This window comes from Mesoplodon densirostris, chromosome 15 (assembly GCF_025265405.1).
Source record: "Mesoplodon densirostris isolate mMesDen1 chromosome 15, mMesDen1 primary haplotype, whole genome shotgun sequence".
Classification (NCBI taxonomy): domain Eukaryota; kingdom Metazoa; phylum Chordata; class Mammalia; order Artiodactyla; family Ziphiidae; genus Mesoplodon; species Mesoplodon densirostris.
Genome location: NC_082675.1, coordinates 23,520,960 through 23,529,067, shown reverse-complemented (window position 1 = coordinate 23,529,067; position 8,108 = coordinate 23,520,960).

Sequence of the window (8,108 nt, the reverse complement as noted above, 5' to 3'; positions counted from 1 at the left end):
GCTGGGAAGGCTGTGCCCTTGAGGCCTGGGTCCTTGCCATGCTGCCACATGCAGTCCTGTGACCCTCCAGAGTGAACTCAGCTCTCTTATCTGTGAAACTGCAAGAGGAATCGGTGATAAATGTCATCCTATCTACTTCACGAGGCTGCTGAAAGGCACCCGAGAGCAGGGAACTCGAAACGCTGTGTGAATTGGCACGGCCGGCTGGCCCATCAGTAGGTGGAGATGGAGAAAAGAGAACCCAGTGCCTCAGGCCCCAGAGCCGTCTCTGCAGGGGAAAGGGGGTCCTCTTCCCCAGTGAGTGCAGGAGGGGGGAGCTGACAGCTCTGAGTCCAAGGCTGGGGGGCTAGGCTGATGAGAAAGAGAGGGAGCAGGGCGGACGAACTTTCAGTGAATTGCTCCTCCGACGGTACCCTGAGCCGCAGGCCTGGAGGAGTCCAGCCCAGAGAGGAGCCAGGGGCAGCCTAGGTACCCAACTGAGCCTTCTCCCATCCTGGCTCTCGGGAGGTCAACAGGACAGGAGAGACACTCCCTCCCCCTTACCAAGAAGCCAATTGTCAACAGCTATCCCGCTAGAGGCACAATCCCATGGGCTCTGTAATGACCCTGCAGTTTACAAAGTTTACAGTTTACAAAGCATTTTCTCACTCATTAGGAGATCCTCCCAACCATTCTGAGATGGGACTAGATTACTAGTCCATTTTACAGATGAGGAAACTGAGGCCCCAGGAGGCTAAGGGACTCTCCTGACATCCATCACTCAGCTTGTTGAGAGAGGCTCCTTATATTTGTTCATCCTTACATTCATCATCTGTCCACTTAACTTGTCAAGACTCTACGAGCCAGGCTTTAGACCCAAGGAGCTCAAGGGTCAGCGGTGGAAGAAAGAATTTCCCAGGCCACCTCTGCCCTAAATTCAGACTAGGCAGAAGGAGAATTATATTATCATGCTAAACAACCACATTTTCAGCAATAAAATTAACATCTTAATGGAAACATTATATATTTCCTTATTTATAGTCCTCTTTGTCCTAAACAGCATGCAAAGCATCTTGCAACAGAGGCACATTATAAAAATACTGGTAAAATAAAGAGAATCAACATCGGAGAAGACAGAGACAGAGTGAGAAAACTAAGACCACAGAGAGAAAGAAAATAAATGTTTCAGATCACGAGGGGCCACATAATTATCATGGCTGAGCTTCAGAGTTGGCTCTGAGATTCCTGGCAGCTAAAGGAAAAAGGGAAATGTGATCTATTACGCAAAAAAAAAAAGGAGGAGGCTTTCTAGAGCCTCAGGGAAAGCAGAGCCTGTCCTGGGACTGGGTTCTGAAGGGGATTCCTCCCTTGAGACCCACGGGGGTAGTGGGTGATGTGATGGGCCCTACTGCAGTGAGTGAATTCCTAGGGGCTGTTTCTGCAGTGGTCTTTGCAAAAGCAAATGCTTAGCATCCGATGCAGCCCAATGACAGGAATTCTACAAGAGCCCAGGACGACACAGTTGCAGACTGGGGCTCTGGCCCGACCCAAGAGTGGACTTCTGAGTCCTGAGGTTGAAGCAGGGGCTGAATATGCCTCAGGAGCACCCCCATCCCCAGAATTTTGAAAAACCTTTTTCTGGATGTATAATATGCCTATAAAATGGACATCAGATGACTTCCTCCCTCCTGGAAGATTCTGTGAAGCTGGAGTGATGCCGGGTGGTTCATGAAGAGAGGTGTGGGAAGGATGCACCGTGATGCAGGCAGGGATTTGGGGGTCGGTGGGCCTTGAGTCTCTGTCCTCGCCTCACTCCAAGGCCACTCAGGTCCCCTGGGGCCCCTGGTTTCAGCGTCCAGGACACTTCCCGTGGCCCCTCCTGCCTGAGCAGAGCCCAGCTTGAATCTGTCCCTTTGACTTGGGGGAAGAACCGCCCTGCCCTGGCCTCACTTCAGGGGCCAAATATTTCAATTATGAGGACGCGGTCAAGTCTGCCCAGTCCAGCCTCAATGACGGCGGTGAGGAGAGGGTATCTCTTGGGGGAGCGGTGGGCGGCGTGCAGAGGGAGCCGCAGACGGGAGAGGGGATGGGAGCCTGAGTGGGGTTTAGGGAGCAGACAGGCCTTCTCTGCTGGCTGAGAACAAAACCACCGGCTGGGAGGAAAATATGTGTGAGGCATTTTTGTAATTCCAAGAGGCTCGGTCCAGCTCCTGCCCAGATGGTCAATGAATCAAAGCCGGGAAGGGCTCTACCTGTCAGCAGGCTTTCTCCTGGCCCTGCTCACCAAGGCCCCACCTCTCCGACCCCAGCAGGCCAACTGGAACCCTCCCAGTTCCCCAGAAGGACGGTTCTTTTAAGAGTGTGTCACAGGCAAAGACCAGATGCGGGCAGCCCATGGGCAGAAGTCTTGGCATCCTCCTCTGCCTGTTCTGCTCCCCCGCCTTGGAGAGGGGCACAGCCTGCATCGCCCGCTACAGTGGGTTGAATGGTGGCCCCAAGAAGGTATATCCGTGTCCTAATCCCTGGAACCCATGTGATGGTGTCCGTATTTGGAGAAAAGAATCTTTGCAGATGTCATTAAGGATCTTGAGGTGAGATCATCTTGGACTTTTCAAGTGAGCCCTAAATGCAGGACAAGTGTCCTTATAAGAGGCCCACAGAGGAAAGAAGAGGAGATGGTCACATGAAGGCAGAGGCAGAAATTGCAAGGATGCAGCCACACGCCAAGGAATGCCTGGGGCCACTAGAAGAGGGAGGGAGAATCCTCCCCTGGAGCCTTCCGAGGGAGTTCGGGCTTGCCAACCCCTTGATTTAGGACTTCCAGTCTCTAGGTCTGTGAGAGAATAAATTGCTGTTTTAAGCCACCCAGTTTGTGGGAATGTGTTACAGCCGCCCTAGGACACTAACACATCTGTCTATCACCTTGAAGGAGCCCTGCATTTTCATTTTACAATCACATTGCTGGCCCTGCCCAACTTCACCTTCTCGGCTGGCCTCCCCAGTGCCCCCTGACCTCTGGCCATGTGGCTTGGTGGTCTGTTAAATGTCCCATCTTTTCACCGTTCCACATGTTTGCTCTGGCTCTTGCTTTTTGTCTAGAATGCCCTTTCTCCTTTGTTATATGGGAAGTTCTTTGTGGTCCTTCAAGGCCCAGCTCAAATGTCACCTCTTCCATGAAGTCTTCCTTGACTCCTTCAGTTTGACTGTCCTAAGTCCATTTTAGCTCTAATTGTATTTTTGCACAGGGCTCTAGAATTTGCCAAGCTTTTCTTTATATGATCATGTTTCACAAGGATAATGATACCTACTGTTTTTTGTGCACCTACTATGCACAGAGCATGTACTAGGTAATAGAAATAATAGCTTCCATGTACTGAAGGCCCATGCCAGGCACTTAACCATGTTACACTATGTAAAATGAGTGGAGCACAGACCGCCTGTGTCCACAGCCCTGGGAGCTAAGAAGTACAGAATCTTGGCCCTACCTTGGAGAGGCCAAAATGGAATCTGCATTTCAGTGTGATTCTCAGGGGATTCTGTTCACTCGGGTCTGAGAAGGGCTGACCTACAGCACCCAGCACAGGGACAGGGCTCTGACACCCTGGGTTTGAATCCTGGCTCAGTCCTTTGCAGCTGGGGGAGCTCAGGCAAGTTTCTTCCACTCTCTGGGCCTCATTTTCCTCCTCTGTCATGTGACTCTCCTACAGCCTTTGAGAGAAGTAGATGCCATAATGCCCGGCACATGGGGTAGGTGGCTTAGGTAGCATCTGAATATCCAAGTCCTAGCTGCCGCCCCCTACCCTGCCCACAAGGGCCATCTGTTCTTGATTCATTTTGAGAACTTTTGAAAGCCCCCCACCATGATGACCCTGCTAAGGGAAACCTCAGGCCTCCTAGAGGCAGCAGAGGAGGTATTGGGGTGCAAGGGGGCCTTTTCGTCTTCCCCACTCCCACCCCAGGCTTGGGCTGGGGACCCCAATACCCCTGACTCGGTCCAGCCTCCCGCATCCTCTAGTTACCGCCCCTCACCCCAGGGACCCCCGGGAGGTCCTGCTTCCCAGCAGCAGTGAACCCCCAAGGGAAGCACTGGAGGAGGGAGAGTCGGGCGTGAGGTCAGCCCCAACATCAGCCCCTCTCACTTTCCCTGGAGGAGGCCGCTGCGCGGGTTCCAGCCCTGGGGGAGGTCTGTCCCCGCTCCAGGGCCAGACCACAGGCAGCCACGCTGGGCTGCTGCCAGCCGGAGGGGAGGTGTTCTCAGCCCCCAAGCTCCTCTCCGTCTGGCCCTCAGGACCCCTCCCTGACCCCAGATCCAAGCAACCACCAAGGGCTCTTCCAAGCAGGTGAGGTCATTCTCTCCACCAGACCAGCCTGATGCAAAGAAGTCAGCCACCCGCGTGGCAGGATTCCCACACCCCAGGTCCCTGGTCCAAATCTTCTCTCCCAGCAGCAGCCCTGGGCCCCCCATTCCCTCCACTTCATTCCCTCCAAGGGGTCCTCAGGAGTTGGCCCCAAACACCTGTTGGGGAAACAGACCCCCTGACTACCTTCCAGAGTCCACGTGGGTCCATGAGGACAGGCCCAGAGTGGGTGGGCCTTTGAACAAGCTCGGGGCACAGACAGGTGCCAGAACCCCTGGCTCCAGGCATCATTCTCTGCCTCCAGAACTCAGGCTGCATTGACTAAATTTATTCTGTGCTCACAGCTTTTATCACAGCTTGGCCAAGACAAAGTCTTTCTTCCGCTTTTTAGGGTTTCCCAATCATACCAGTCGGGATGCCCAGAATGTTTTTGCCAAAGGCCTGGGGAGGTTCGTGGGCCTCTGGAGAGTGGGTGAGTACAGAATCCCCCAGGAGACCTTTGAGGAGGTTCAAATCTCAGTTAGTCAAAAGCAGTAGATCTCAGCTGGGGTGATTTCGTCCCAACTCACACCTCCCATGGCCCCGGGACATTTGATAACATCTGGAGACATTGCTGGCTGTCACATAGAACTAGTGGATGTGCTCCTTACTGGCATCCAGTGGGTAGAGGCCAGGGGTGCTGCTAAACATCCTAAAAACCACAGGACAGCCCCCTTTGCAAAGAATCATCGGCCCAAGTGTCTATGGTGTGGAGGCTAAGCCCAGGTCAAAACGAATCCATCAATCAACCCATCATCTCTCAGCATCTAATCTGCTCCCAGAAGATGCAGCCCCCCGAAGCTGACAGGATCCGCAGCTTCAGGCCTTGTGTGTGAGCACATGCATATACACACATGTGCACACACACAGGAAGTAATCCGAGAGGTCAACAACAACGCAAGTTCACACACAGACGTGGTGGGCAGCTCTTGGAAACCTCAGAGGATGGGGAGGCAGGAAGCCTACATCCTGGTTCTGGGCAGGCGTCCCCATTACTGTGTGCCCTGGACCTCTCACTTTACCTCTCTGAGCCTCAGTTTTTGCATCATAGAGATTGGTTTAGGAGAGCACAGGCTTGCAGCCAGACTGCCCTGGGATTGGACCCTGGCTCTGGCCCTCACCAGCTATGGGAACCTGGGGTCCTTACTTCCCTCTCTGAGTCCCCATTTCCTTGTATGTAAAATGGGGACCCCATGTCCCACCTCACAGGGCTTCTGGGAAGATGAAAGGAGATAGTACACAGAAGGTGCCTAGGCCAGTGCCACTACCTGGCAGGCGTTGCATGATGGCGCTCTTCCCTGACACTTCCAAGGTTCACACCAACACAGAGGCTCCACCAGGGTTGACACACTATGACCCACCAGCTTAGGGTTGCAGATAAATCCAGGATGCTACCATTCAAATTTAACTGGATGTCTGGTATTTTTATTTGCTAAATCTGGTGCTATCTGCTTTTGTAAATAAAGCTTTATTGGGACACAGCCTTGCCTGTTCATTGACACATTGTCTCGGTCTGCTTTTTGTGCTACAATAGAGTCAGTATCCAACAGAGACCTTAATGGTCTGCAAAGCCTAAAACAGTTAGTATCTGACCCTTTACAGAAAAAGTTTGCTGAGCCCTGGGCTAAGTTGGGAAATGATCGCCTCAGGGCGGTGGGGGTGTGTGTCTGGAGCTCATGGAGGAACTGCCCCCCTTTCTGGGCAGTGGGTGGAAAAGGTATGTGCAGAGGATGGTGGACCCTTCTGATTACCTTGCTGCCCGCAGCCTGCAAGACATCAGAAAGAGCCTTGGCCTCAGGGGACAGGGGCCTGGGTTCTAGACCTGGCCCTCCACTGACTTTTGATTGACCTTGGCAAAGTCCTTTCCCTTCTCTTGCCCCTGTTCTTACTTCCTTCATTTGTTCAACAGATGTTCATTAAACGCATGCAGTGTGGCAGATGCCGCCAGACACGTGTCCCTGCTCTCACGCGGCTTCAATTCAAGCTGAGGTGAGAGAAAATTAACAAGCCCACACGTCCCCAAGCTGGTGTCAGCAGGTGAGGAAATTACGAGGATTCTGTGGCAGAGCTGGGTGGCGGGAGGTGATGTTTGAGTGGAGACCGTGATGGAGGCGGAGCCTCGATTGCCCCGCCTGCTACCTCCTTGGGGGCTGCCCAGGCTGCATAGGGCAGGAATGGGTCAACTCTGGCCAAGAGGCAACATTTTTTTAAAACCCCTTTGTGTAAGACCCCTAAGAGAGGGGCCTTTCATCTCACCTTCTGATTTGGAGAGGAGAGGCCGCCGGCCAGTAGGGCTGCCACCTGGTGGGATGGCGGGGTTTGGGAGGGGGTTGGGTAGTGGAGGAAGGCCCGAATTCTGACCATGGCCAGCAGCTACCTCCCTTCCTGTTTTCCTGTGCCCATTCCCAGGAGTGTCGTGTCCCAAGCCCACAGCTGGCCAAACTGGCCTGATCCCAGTGGCCAGGCCAGGGGACCAGGAGGGCTGTGCTACAAGGGCTTCCTGCAGGGCACAGCTCAGACCCCCGGGCCAACCAGCAGCCCTGGGCAAAGTGGGCCAGAGGCTCCTCCCAGCTTTGGCTTGTCCTCCTCCAAGGGCCTGGCCCGGATGTCCTGGGAGGTAAGGAACCCGGCCTAGCCCTGTCTGGACGGGAGCGGTGGTTGACAGGGACTGTGACAGCCGTCAAACCTGGCATATAGCCCCACCCGCGCTCCCTGTGCCCCTAGAACCCCCTGCAGCATTGTTTATTCCCTCTTCCACCGAGGAGCCTCTCAGTTCTGAATTCTTTCCTCTGGACTGTTTTTTCTGCCGGATTAATCAGATGAACAAATTACCAATGATTATGGCTTGATGCTGTGCCAGGGGTGCTGATGGCCCAGTGGAGACACCACTAAGATCACACATTTACATTTTACTTGGGGTCTTCGGAGCCCTAAGGCAAATGAGTGACTAATGGTGGAATTTTAGACACATGGCAAGTCAGTGGGGGGATAAGACCCTTGGATTATAGTGTATATAAAAAAAGTAGCTCCTTACAGGTGAGCAGGGCTATAAAATTTACTAATGTAAAACTCATCTCATAGGCATTCATTTATTTAATTTCCTAATAACCCGATTGGAGAGGCAGGTCTCATTTGAGGCTTTCATTCACATATTATTCAGTGCCTGGCTCTGTGCCGGCTACTAGAGCCGGGGGTGTGGGTGCGTGAAAACACAAGAGCCCTTTTACAAGGAGGCCATGTGGTCACTGTAATACAGGAGACAACTGACTCAAAGGAGGCAGTGAGGAGGAAATGGAGGCTCAGAGATGTGGTGTGCATCCCTGCAAGGGATCAGCATGGCCCACTGGGGATGGGGGGGATCCACTGCTCTCCACCCTTAGGGGAAGCTCACTGGTGTTCAGAGAATGAAAGGACTTTGCATCAAAAACGTTTGGGAAACCCTGGGTTAAACAAAATCAAAAAGATGTCTTCGTTGCGGGACTTCTCAGAGCCTTTAGGACAGTCAGGTGGGAGGGGCAAGTGCAGCATGTCCATAGACCTTTCATAACTATATTCCGTGGACATGGTCTGGGAAATGCTGATCTGCCCACTTCCTTTAATGTCCTGTTAGGCATCTTTCCCAGAGGCCGCCGCCTGCCTGCCCCACACGAATTCTGTCTGCAGACCTTTTGTCTTCCACTTCCCTAGACTTCTGGCACGACCTGGGCTTCCTGAACAAAAAGGGAGATGGAG